We start from the raw sequence: 12,848 nt of genomic DNA, 5'->3' as shown, positions 1-12,848 counted from the left end.
TAATGCGTCCACACCAGTCAGTGTCCAAGAGAGAAGTGAACCCTAGCGCCCCCTGCAGGCCGTGCTCATTGGTCGTGAGGTCATCCTATTGTCTCAGGGCTACACTGTTTTTTTTCTACTAATGCTCCTCTGGACAGGGTCCACCTGAAACAATAGTGTCGCGGTATTACGTCATCATTCAGCTGTGTGGCTCGAGGACGCGTACGCTCTAGACAGGAGTCCTGTTACTTATTGAATCACTATCCCAAGATTATTTCCTTTATTCTACTGTAATGATTGCATAGGGAACTATTGCAGAAAAGCACCATACATGAGAGGTGATTGTAGGAATTCCGAAGTCTTACTAAATTAGACTTGCAAAAGAACAAAATATCTTAACACCTTCAATGCCTACATACAACGAGCTAATGCACACCAGTTTTCTATTGCTACACTTTTTTCCAGTAACGGTCAATGCATTGCTACAGACTGCGCGACGTCATCACATCCTGTCTGAAGAAGACAGCGGCAAAAACAAAGACTCCTATTATTTATTGAATCGCATTCCTTTGTCCGACTCTTAATGACGTTCACTTTTACAATAAAATTCAACAAATAAAGCACCGTGCAAGTGAGAACACTCAACATCATCACCAGGCTTATGTAATACATGGCCCTTTGTATGCTCGTATACTCGTTGTCTGAGGCTACACCTGCAAGCAAAAAGGCGCGAAAGCCGCGGGGGTAAAGTTCCATTCGCGCACGACAAAGCACAAGACAGAACCGCCTTTACGGGAACATGATGGCAATCCCACCATATTAATGATTTTCTATCTTGCATTGCAGTTTAGAAAAACTACTACAAAACTATAATTTTAGGAGCCTATTAAAATTCTACTTTCTATGGAAACTATAATTGCCCTATTACTTGGATCGCTATTAATGAAGCGCTCCATTTTTTTCTCTCTTCCCATTTCAGCCTTGTCATGCAGCTAAGCAGACTCACATCCAAAATAATTAATTTACACTGAAGGTGCCGTGCTTCAGGAATTCCTATCCTGCGCTCAGATGCAAGCATTTCTGCACGGATACCTATAACAGCTTACTTCTTCAACATACCGAGCTCCTAACAACATCTAACAAACAAGCAGAGAAACCACTTCTCATGCGACTTTCTTCTGCGCAAAAGCAGTGATTTGAGGAAAGAGCAGCAAAAATTGCGCGCAAGGAGAGGTGTTTTATTGGAATTTCTCCTCCACGCTCACATACCAGCGTTTCTGCACAAATACTTATAACTACGTACAGCTTACTCCAACAACATATCAAGCAAAGTGAATACTGACACTCAACAACAACATATAACAAAAACAAACAAATTCCATTCTCATGAACTCTCCTCTGCCGAGCGGTTTTCTCCTCCTCTACCTGGATGCCGACTTTTTCCCTTCACCTACATTCTGAGTAAAAGCAGTGAAAGAAGAAAAGAACCGCGAAAAATCACACGCTTTTGTGTCCCAATAGCTGTAACTGCAAGCAACCGTAGCGCACGCTAATAAACTAAGGGAAAGACACCCATTTCTGCCACCAGATAATTCTTGCATAATGCCACATACACAGTCGCATTGCCCTTGCGTAAAGAAAGCACAGGACAGGGATACACAAATTTACCTAAGTGAGCCGCGAAAAGGCTTAAGTCGAACCACTCAGGAATAATCGGAGAATCACCGCTTATCGCTATACGAGGCTAGCACAACATGACACCAACAAGATACTAGCGGCGGGTAAAATTTGCAAGACACTACTGAACAAGTCCAGACATGCGACATCGCATACAAAATACTGCTCATCGGGGAAAAGGACTAAGCCTACGACAGAAAATCATAGAGCATACACAACTTCATTTTTCTATTTCGCGTAAACTAAACGCGGTGTGGTTGGAAAACGACGCACAAATTTTCTTAGGCAGCAGAGAAATATAGGAATTTCCACTCCGTGCTCAGATACCAGCATTTCTGCTCAAGAACCCATGACTGCAAAATTAAGCACTGCTTACTTCATCAAGATATCGAACACCCAACAAAATCAAACAAACAACCCCACTTCCACTGATAGAACACTATTCAGCGTTTACCAGGAGGCTTTCTTCTGCGTAAAAGTAGAGAAAATAAGAAAAGAGCAGCGAAAAATTACATGCACTTTTGCTCGCATAGCTATAAGAGAAAAAATATAATAACGAGGCACACGCTAATAAACTGTGACAAAGACACCCATTTCTGCTATCAGATAATTCACAAAGACAAAGGAATTCAATAAATAATAGGAGTCTGTTTTTGCCGCTGTCTTCTTCAAACAGGATTGATGACGTTACGCAGTCTGTAGCAATGCATTGACCGTAACTGGAAAAAAGTGTAGCAATAGAAAACTGGTGTGTATTGTACTGGACGGATTTATGATGAGCACTGTTTTTTAATCAGTGGAGTGTGTGTGCTTAGAAATAGTTTGATGTTGGTTTTCTGCTTTGTTCAAGTGTTTCACCCGTGTTTTCTGCTTTTTTCGCCCGTGTTGTCTGACAAACATGCGCTGACATGCCCTGACCTGTTCTGTCATGTTTTCCTTCTACGTGTAGTTTTTTTCTTTTTGACAAGGAACACTCTTGACGATGTCGATAGTGCTGCCTTGAATGGGAGTAGTGCGATTCTTTATAATAATTCAGCGATTAATTTAGTTCAGAGAATAACTGCTAGGGGGACAGGTGCATGACTTTATCCAGTCGAGGAACAAAGCGACATTATTCAGTTAGCTGCCTGGCTGTCGGAAGGGATGGACATGTCTCGATTAGCTCGTTGTATGTAGGCATTGAAGGTGTAAGGATATTTTGTTATTTTGCAAGTCTAATTTAGTAAGACTTTGGAATTCCTACAATCACCTCTCATGTATGGTGTTTTTCTGCAATAGTTCCCTATGCAATCATTATAGTAGAATAAAGGAAATAATCTTGGGATAGTGATTCAATAAATAACAGGTCCCCTGTCTAGAGCGTACGCATCCTTGAGCCACGCAGCTGCATGATGACGTAATACCGCAACACTATTGGTTCAGGTGAACCTTGTCCAGAGGAGCATTGTGGATAAAAACAGTGTAGCCTGAGACAATAGGATGACGTCACGACCAATGAGCACGGCCTGCAGGGGGCGCAAGGATTCACTTCTCTCTTGGACACTGACGGGTGTGGACACATTAATTCTGTTCCTAGCAATTGCGTTCGCCGTTAGTGGAAGAGCGTAGCTTCGGTGGGGTCCCGTCTGCCTCTGATGGGGTGCGGATGTATGGTTCGTCATTGGTGAATGGTGTGTGACGAACGGATTTACAATGAGGGAATGTAGTGAACGTGAAAAATGATGGTGAGTGTCCTTTTCACTCTGTTCAAGTGTCTCTGTTTGTTTTCCTCTGTTGCCCAGCAGTTGTGAGATTTGTCCTGACGTGTCCTGACATGCCCCGACATGTATGCTTTCCTTTGTTGACGCTTTTTCTTTTTGACAAGAAACATTCTTGTCTTGACGATGTTAATAGTGCTGCCCTGAATGGGAATAGTGCTAGAACAATTCTTAATAATTCTGCAATTAAATTAGTTCAGAAATCAACCGCAAGAGGGACAGATGCATGACTTTATAGAGGAGAAAAAGCATTACGATTCAGTTCCGTGCCTGGCTGTCGGATGAATTCGACACATCGTTCTGCGCTCCTTCTTACCTGTTACCTTACCCCTAATGTGTTGATTTGTTGAGTGCCTAGTCCTCTTATTAGCCATTGATGGATATTTTGTTCTTTTGCAAGTCTCGTTTAGTAAGACTTTGGAATTCCTACGATCAGTCTTCATGCATGGTGCTCTTCTGGAATAGTTTCATATGCAATCGTTATAGAAGAATAAAGGAAATAATCTTGGGATACTGATTCAATAAATAACAGGTCCCCTGTCTAGAGCGTACGCGTCCTTGAGCCACGCAGGTGCATGATGACGTCATGCCATGGCTTCATTGCAAATTGACCTTGTCCAGTTGTGTCGACCATGTGAAAAAAAAAGCGGTGTACCCTTAGGACAATGGGATGACTTCACGACCAATGAGCAATGCAAGAAGAGGGCGCAGGAATGCTCTTCTCTCTTGGCCTCTCGCAGGTGGTCGCCGCAGAGGGCGCTAAGAGCGCGCGCGTATGCGTAGCTGCCGCGGCGCAGCGTCCCAGTCAGTTGCTCACTGGCTGTCGCGGAGAGCAGACGTGCGCTCGGTTGCTCGGCAGTCCCCGCGCCCGCTCAGTTTCTGCCGGGCTCTCGGATGGAGCAGTCGCACTGTCGCCGCAGGAAAAAAGGTGACTGATTTACCGATGTTTGTGCGTTTTTACCGTGCTCGTGTTAAGCCTTTTCTCGCCGCACGTGAATGTTTAGACTTGTTTAGCGGTGTCCCGTACAAAGAGCCTGTTGACACACTTTTACCATCGTGTGGCTAGTGGTTCCCGCCTTGTGTTAGCCGCGTAGTGTTGTGACGCTGTGGTTAGGCCTTTTCTCTCGCATGCCTAGACTTGTTAAGCAGTGCTGCCATTGTTACGTGCGGCTAGTACTTTGTTGTTCTCTGTCTTCCTCGCATAGAGCTACGATGTTGGCGCCATCTGGTGTGATGCCTTGCAACTAGGCGGCCACCTGCCTTTGCAACCGTCGTGCCCCAGTCGCCCGCACCGGCGTGATTTCTTCAAGAGGGCGTATTTGATTTTCAAATACATTATTTCCCTCTGTCTGCTTCCTTTCTATCTAGTTTTTTTACTACAACCCGAGTTTTACATAGAAAATCCATGACAAGTATTGCATTGAGTTAGGTTTTGCAAATTTTAAAAATTTAAATTTTGAAAAATTTTAAGTAATTTTAAAAGTGCAATACTTGCTGTGAATTTTCTGTGTAAATCTTGGGTTGTATAATTACTACTATTATACAGGGTGTTTCCAACAAGGTGTCAGAAAAAATGTGTTAAAAAGCTACTTGCCTGAAAATTCTGGCGTCATCAGTGTTTATTTTCCGCAGACTTACCTCCCTCTTACCTCTCACCAACTATCAGCAATCCTGTACATCTCAATGCTGCAGCACAGGGCACAAACCAGGGGTGAATAGGACTGCTGCTTTTTCACTGGTCGTCCGTGTCCTGTGTCGCTGCTTTGAGATAAATAGTCAACGCCAAGTACCCTACATTGCTACTTTATATATGTATATGTATGTAGTCCTGTTTTGTACAAGAAGTACACTTCAGAACATTATGCCAGCCTGATAGCAAGTAAAAAAGCTGCTGCCCATATCTGATTGTGAATGAACATGTGTGAATGAAAACATGTTGCAAAAGCACACGTATTGCAATGCATAACATGGTAAATGTTTTCCGGCAACAATCACACCATGCCTCACTTCAGTCGCTGGCCTTTATCCGCACGATTCATAAGCATCTTGCAAGTATCCTCCATTGTATGACAAACTGCCAGCTAAAAGACAAGACACACAACAAAGTCAGTTTCAAGCCTGGCAGGAGTTCTTGGAGTTCACCCTCTGGCTAGCCTGCACTTACGCTATTTTAAATAACAGTAATAACAGGGAGTAGATCTACACATTCAGGTAAACGTTCGTATACGACACTACTCACCAGCGTAGTTGCAGACTGTGGAAATCTCTCATTCCCACTCTCGGGGTGTCCACCCGTCCGCTCCCGGCGAGGAAAGCAGCACAACAAAATGCAATAACAAACAAAGAACAAAGATTTATTTCCTACCAGACATGCATCCGTCACCGTCCTCACCGCACCGCCGACAGAGAAAAACCCATTCCCCAGTCACCTCTGGCTTTTAAGGATGTCTACCACGCCCCCTCGAGCGTACCGAGTGCAAACCGTTATCGCGCGCTTGCGATAACATGTGCCTACGGCACAACACGTGCTCAAGACAGTGCGGAGTCATATCACCCCACAAGTCCTATATTTGTCGCTCGTAGTTTCTCGCGATTTAGCTGGTGCAAAACAAATAAACTAGACATAATACAGCGCTTGACGTTATAGATTCAAAAACATGCACGTTTTTTGCCCGTTTTGAAGAGTTGAAAGACGGGAACTGCTACCGACGACCAACCCCCTACCGCAACGACGTTTCATGATGATCTTGGGAACGTTCCCTTTGTAGCGGGCGGTCTCAGCAGTACGCAACTGCGAGTCCTGGCCAGGACTACCGTAGGTTTTAGTGAGCTTAGGTTATTTCTTCCCTACCAATATTCCGGTCTGTGATGTTCATACACTCGTCGTTGCCGCCGAAGCCCAGCGCTTCTGCCAGTGAGTCTGTTCCGGCATTGGGGGAAATACGAGGGCACTCCAACACGATGTGCTCAGTAGGTTCTGCGACCTCCTCACACATGGGTTCACAGAGCGCTGGAAGAGCTCATTTTTTCTTGTTTCGGGAGATGCGATCCTGCAAAGAAAACATGGCCCTGTAATAAAGCATTGATAGACCATAGCACCGTCATACCTTCTATAACACTTGAGGGCCCCAGTCAAAAAACGACATCACAAAATCTGTAATTTGGCTGTACACAAAGGCTGTAATTTGGGACCTTGATGTCGTGATGTCACATCTGACCTTCCCAGTCAACCACATCTGTCCTACGGATGTCCGGTTATTATCCCAGAACGAAATCCCTGAATCGATGCCCTATAGATCTCCGTAGGATGCCCTTAAAGGATATCTAATGTCCCAAAATTATACAATCAACTACGGACGTCGGATGGACAGAGCAGGTCGTGTGGGCATCCGTGTCAGTAGACTTCGCAGTGGAATTCGATTAGAATTAGTGCTGCCACTTCAATAAGCATTAATCTAGTGTACCTGGCTCGCAAGTTTGCTTCATTGGTACTTGTGGTCCGAAAATGCAGTTCATTACCGCGACGCACTGGGGCAGGAGATCATGCACGAAATCGAGAGCAGCTCACGGCTGGCAACAGCGGGCAGGCGGCCGTGGCGGTTGGTTTTGACCAGTTTGCCCGTCAACGTGTGTGTCAGGTACACAAGTTGGTACTTGTGCACGCTTCAGTTATAGTATCGCTGAAGCAGCAACGTGTACGACAGGTAAGCTATGCAAAAACAGAACGGCGAGCAGACACAGCTCATATTCGTCTTCCACAACAGGTCAGGCAGCAGGGAGCAATTGAGCCGGCCGCCATATTGCTGTGTCCAAGTTATCACAACAGCTGAGAACATCAGCTACGGATATGTCAAGCAACAAACGGTGTTCGCTCAAGCGGTAATATCGATGATCGAGGTGGGTACTGGGTACACCTATCCTGTCAGAGTGCCATATATTCGGATAGCGAACTGTTTTCAGGTAGTATTTCTGATTTGAATGCACTTGCAGGTCGTACGCCTGGTTCATAGGTGCATTTTGCGTTGTGACAAATGCATCTGTGTAGGTCTAGAACGACGCATGGAATTAACTGAAGGTGACAAAATAAAGCTATGCTCAGTGTTGTGAAAGCTATAGCTCGGATGCTCCAGAAAAATCTTAAACCTGTTCTTTTGCAGTGAAGAAGTGGAAGCTGATTTACACGCCAACTACATTCCTCCAGACCAAGGGACTCTAGCACTCGCAGATGTGCCGCTTCGAAGTTTCTGATTGTGATATAACGTTCTTTGTTCTGTATATGCTGTCTTTACTGTGTAACCACCACAAGTAAATAAGATAGAGAAATAAAATAAAATCTTATACTGCCGGTAGAACCAAATAAAAACCTGCCACAGCGTCCACACGATAACGACAGAACAGCCCCCTACATGCCTCAAATTATCCAAAATGTGTCTTGTGTTCGTCGGCCAGGATGTCCTGTAGACCGGTTCGGGCGGTAACATTGAACAAACTATGTTAGTGCAATTTCCATCCGTGGGAAGTTTCCCGACGTCCTGCGGACGTCTGGTTATTCGAGGTGGTTACTCTATGGGACATCCTAAGGGTGTATATGGCTGACTGGGTTGATGTCCTGATGTAATATCAAACTTTGATGTTTTGATGTCCCACCGGCTATCTCTATTATTTCTATTGCTTCTCACATATCTCTCCTACTCCCAACCAGACCTTGATGTCCTGATGTCGCGATAGAACGTGGCCTGCCATGTAGGTGTGCATATGCAAATGGCAACTGTTGCGCGCGAAGGGCCAATCCAAATCATCCTCTAGTAGAACACGCGCTATGACAGAAAGACATATTTTTTTGTGCAACATATTTATACAACCACATATTTTTCCAATGTACTTAATATCACAAACTCCAATACAAGCTCCTTGCACCGCATTAATATACATTTGCTAGAGATGTGTCTCGAAGAACTTGCTGTGCCACTCGTGCTTTTGTGAGTAATTGTGGTGATTCAAGGGACCTAGAAATTATGAGGGTATAATGTAGTAAGACAGCCAATTATCTTCTTAAATAATTATCTGAAAGCGAGCTAGACTTTCTCTAACAATATATTCTTCGACGACTTCTGTACACGAACGCAGCCCGCTCACTGAGATTTCATCGAAATGTCAATTCAGTATGTCGCGACAAAATCCGTAAAAAAAAAAGGAAAACGGAATGGACGTCAAAAGAAGAGGCCAGTGAGCATAGCTCACGAAAATGTACTTCGACCAGAAGGCGTTTTTTCTGTCGCACAATTTGAAATGTAGTAAAAACAGCGCAAATGTACTTGAAATGCTGCTCAGAACTGTTGAGATGTAACAAAAACGTTAGTGAACAGTATCTGGGCCTTGCGAGGGGCAGCATTAGCGAGCGACCTCGCAGCACCTTAAATATGTACATACCGGATTAAGTATTACGTACATGTATTGTGAACAATCAAATATTATTTATATTCACTGCGTATCTTTTGGTCTCCTTGCGAAAACGGTCAAACACTTGCTTACAGTCGAAATCGTCTTCAGGTCATGGGGCCCTTTATATCAGTTATCGCAGGCGACAGCATGTTGTTTTTGTCGAACTCCATGCGCGAAAATGCCAATGAACATTCATATGCACTTGCCTAATATGACGTGAACCAACGCTGAATATATATATCACGATATAAATACGGACTAAAAATGATTGGCAATTGATTGGCAGCAGCAGACGTTCCCACACTTTTGTACGCCGGTCCACTGGCATTCAAATCTAACAAACTGTTGCGCATGGGCGATGCGAAGGTAACCGGGATGCAATATTCGTGAGACACGACAACAACAGAACATCAAAGCCGCCTCGAAGAACACCAGGGAAAGCGGCAAGACTGAACATCAAAACTAAAACAACAAACCAAAACATGAACCTGTCGCGAAAACATCAGAGCGCGCATCTGATGTTTCTGTCACACCAGCGTGATCCAAAGACATCAGAGGACACATAGGCCTTTCTAATGTCAGCCATCAGAAGACATCAGAAGAGGCATCACAATTTTTTGATGTCACATCAACGCACTGTCTTGATGTCGTTTTTTGACCGGGGGGGGGGGGGGTGAGGCTTTTGCGTGATGGTTGGAAGTATTTCCTGTGCGACCGCTTCGAAGCTCGTGATAAATCAGGGTTTAAAAAATCAGAATATTTTTAAAAATATCCTCTCCAGTGGACTTTTTTTGGATAAAACCCGGCTATTTTTGGAGAAAACATACAAGGCTAGAAATGACACAGAATAAAAACAAATGTGCTTTGCTGTTCTTAATTTTGGGTGACCTCTCATAGATTCTGTTTGTGGAACTGCCTATCCCAGCAACATTGAATCAGCTTCTATTGTTTTCCGAAAAGTGGAGTTCCATGCACGCGAGGTGGAATGGTTTGGGTCCCACACGCCTGGATTAGCTATCAGTGACAGTGCGTCCAGGAAGCGGAAGGAACTTCGTGCAACTTCTTCGAACAAAGTCGCAACAAAGAAGTGCAAGTTACTGAAGCGATACCAATACGGCGACAATGTATAGATTGCATTAATCAACGCTGGATTCAAGCAATCAATAATAAGACTTTATTATATGATGCATTCTCAATTCATCAATCAAGACAACAAACAAAACCTTCAGAGGTTGGAATAGAACAATTGTAACTTTATCGAAATAAACAAGTGTGTAACCGAAATAATAAATGTAATTTCTGTGTCATCTCAGTAATGTATTCTATGCATTGCAACGAAAACAGATTGATTGCGATTGTATTTAGTATGTTTAGATTGAGAACAACGATTGATAAAGAAACGAATATTCCACACTATGTACAAGGATCCTCACATTGAATCAGCGCTGTTAATGAAATAGGTTTTACCAGACTACAATCTGTACAATTTCAACATCCGAAGGATAGAATTGCCGGGGAAGGATCAGTCATTGAGATTTAGAGGCATGATACATCAATCTTTGTTTACAAAAAAGGATCACTAATCTTTTGCAAAAACTTATCATATTTCGTGAATTAAATTGCACAGTGTGTGTATATTTCTCAAACAGTTGGACTAGCTCTCTTATTCATAAGCAAATGACAAATGTATAATCGAAAGTATGTCTATAACATATTTTGACAATATATGTTGAAAGGAATCTATTATCAAGTGCAGCGATGCAAATGGAGGATTTTACAAGCATGACGTGCAGGCGGAGTCTACATTTCTAATCACATAATCCTCATAACACACGGCACACAAATGTGTATGAGATAAATTCTAAGTGGCAATCAGATTTTGGGAGAAGCAAATCACACAACTGTCATCAGAAATGTTTAAGCAATATACAATGAGGATGAGCACTATGCATAAACACAATGGAAGATATGCAATCTGCAGATGCAGATAATATGCAGATGTTGTTGTGAGCAGGTGTTGTTTTGATAGATTGTTTCGCTATTAAATATTGAAGCTATTGAAATAACACATATCAAACTTAGCTTCCATGTTGTACTCAAAATTACTTACATCTATCAGAACTTGTAATTGAAATTAAAACTCCACTGTTGCAATGATGGAATGAATGTATAAGAATGGAATAATGTATAAGAATATTAGACTTTTACAACAAAACTTGTCATTTTGATTGTAATCGTACTGATTAAGAATATCTTCTTTGATGAAATGTGCTATTCCTTTTTAATTCTGATTCATTGAAAAATTGTGTGTATGATTACCGTTAATAAAAAATATTGTGTTTGATTCTTTCTGTGTGATACCTCTTCAATGCTGTTGCATCGTACCTGTAATAAGTAAGTATATTCTTTATTATGTGTATCGTATTGTGTTTGTTTTGCTTCAGGTTTTTTGGCTGGGTTTTTCTCCTTCACACAGAGTCACAACATAATTCCTGGCACTAATGACTTTAGTAAATATATTTTCACATGCATTTTTTGCATATGGCTATCCTTTGCATGTCAGTACTTGCATGTAAACAGCCCACCGCAAACCCGATGTAGCGAAAAAAATTGCGAGTGAAGTCGGCCCAGGTGGAAAAATTGCCAAAGAAGTCGTCCCAGGCTGAAAAATGCGCGACGATAAGCGTACGCGCAGCCCTGTGCCCGCCGGTAAACACACGGACAATCCTCCGCCCACGCGCCGCCCGCCGCGCACCTATGTTGCTAACTGGACACCCCGACAATACGACACCTACTTTTTATTTATTAATTAATTTATTTATTTATTTAAGAAAAACCAAGGGTCCGGAGGACATTACATGGGGGGTGGGAACATCATATTGGCATGGGACATTGAGAAGGAAAACACAAGGGAATATGGAAACAAAACAACAACAGCATCTTGGAATAACATGATAAGCACAATACAAGTAGGTATACAATGCGATAAACTCAACAATACAACAGAACTAACACTAGTATTGAAGATGAAGAAAGCGAGAGAGGGAGCAACGGAAACCTGTATGGTCGTCAATGGTAGCCATTGATGATTGGAGGTTGTTCCACTCAAGGGTAGTGGTGCAAAAAAAAAAAATGATTTAGAGAACGAGTTACTAATACAGTGGAACCGAGTGACATTGTTAGTGTGATCAAAGCGAGGGAAAATGACACTCGAGCGTATGGTGGGTGGTTGTCGAGCAGGCAAGGTGAAAAAAAAAACTATGGTAGAGGGTTATCTTGGCGAACCGACGACGATGTTCGAGTCGCTCGAGGTTGAGACTTAGTTTTAACGCGGAAACAGAGGTAGTGAATGGGTAATCGTTAACAATGAAGCGAGCAGCGCGATTTTGAATGGCTTCGATGGCATCACAGAGATAGTTTTGGGGAGGGTCCCATATTGCGGATGCGTATCCGAGCTTGCTTCGTACCAGAGTGGTGAAAGTTAGAAGCTTGAGATGGACATGTGCCGACCTTAGAGTGCGTCTGACAAAGCCCAAGGAGCGAGAAGCATTGGCCACGATGTGATTAATGTGTTCGTTCCAAGTTAAGTTGGAAGAGAGATGAACGCCAAGATATTTGTAGGAATCTGCTATAGTTAATACTAAATCACCAATTGCGTAGCAGAAGGGAGGGAGATAGGAGACACGTCGGGCGAGAAAATGTCACGATGCAGCGCTTAGATATATTCAGGGGCATGCGCCACTCATCACACCAGCATTGCATTAGGGCAAGGTCGGTTTGTAAGGCTAGTTGGTCAGTAGGAGAGTTGATTTGCCTGAATACAACGCAATCATCGGCGAATAGTCTGATAGTGGAAGATATGCCTGAAGGAAGGTCATTAATATATATAAGGAATAGGAGGGGACCAAGAACTCAGCCCTGAGGGACTCCCGAAAGGACAGGGACAGTTGAAGATATGCGGTTATTACATGAGACTGCGAACGAGCGCTTCTA

The sequence above is a fragment of the Ornithodoros turicata genome, chromosome 4, assembly GCF_037126465.1.
Source record: "Ornithodoros turicata isolate Travis chromosome 4, ASM3712646v1, whole genome shotgun sequence".
Taxonomy (NCBI): Eukaryota; Metazoa; Arthropoda; class Arachnida; order Ixodida; family Argasidae; genus Ornithodoros; species Ornithodoros turicata.
Note: the sequence above shows the minus strand (reverse complement) of the source record.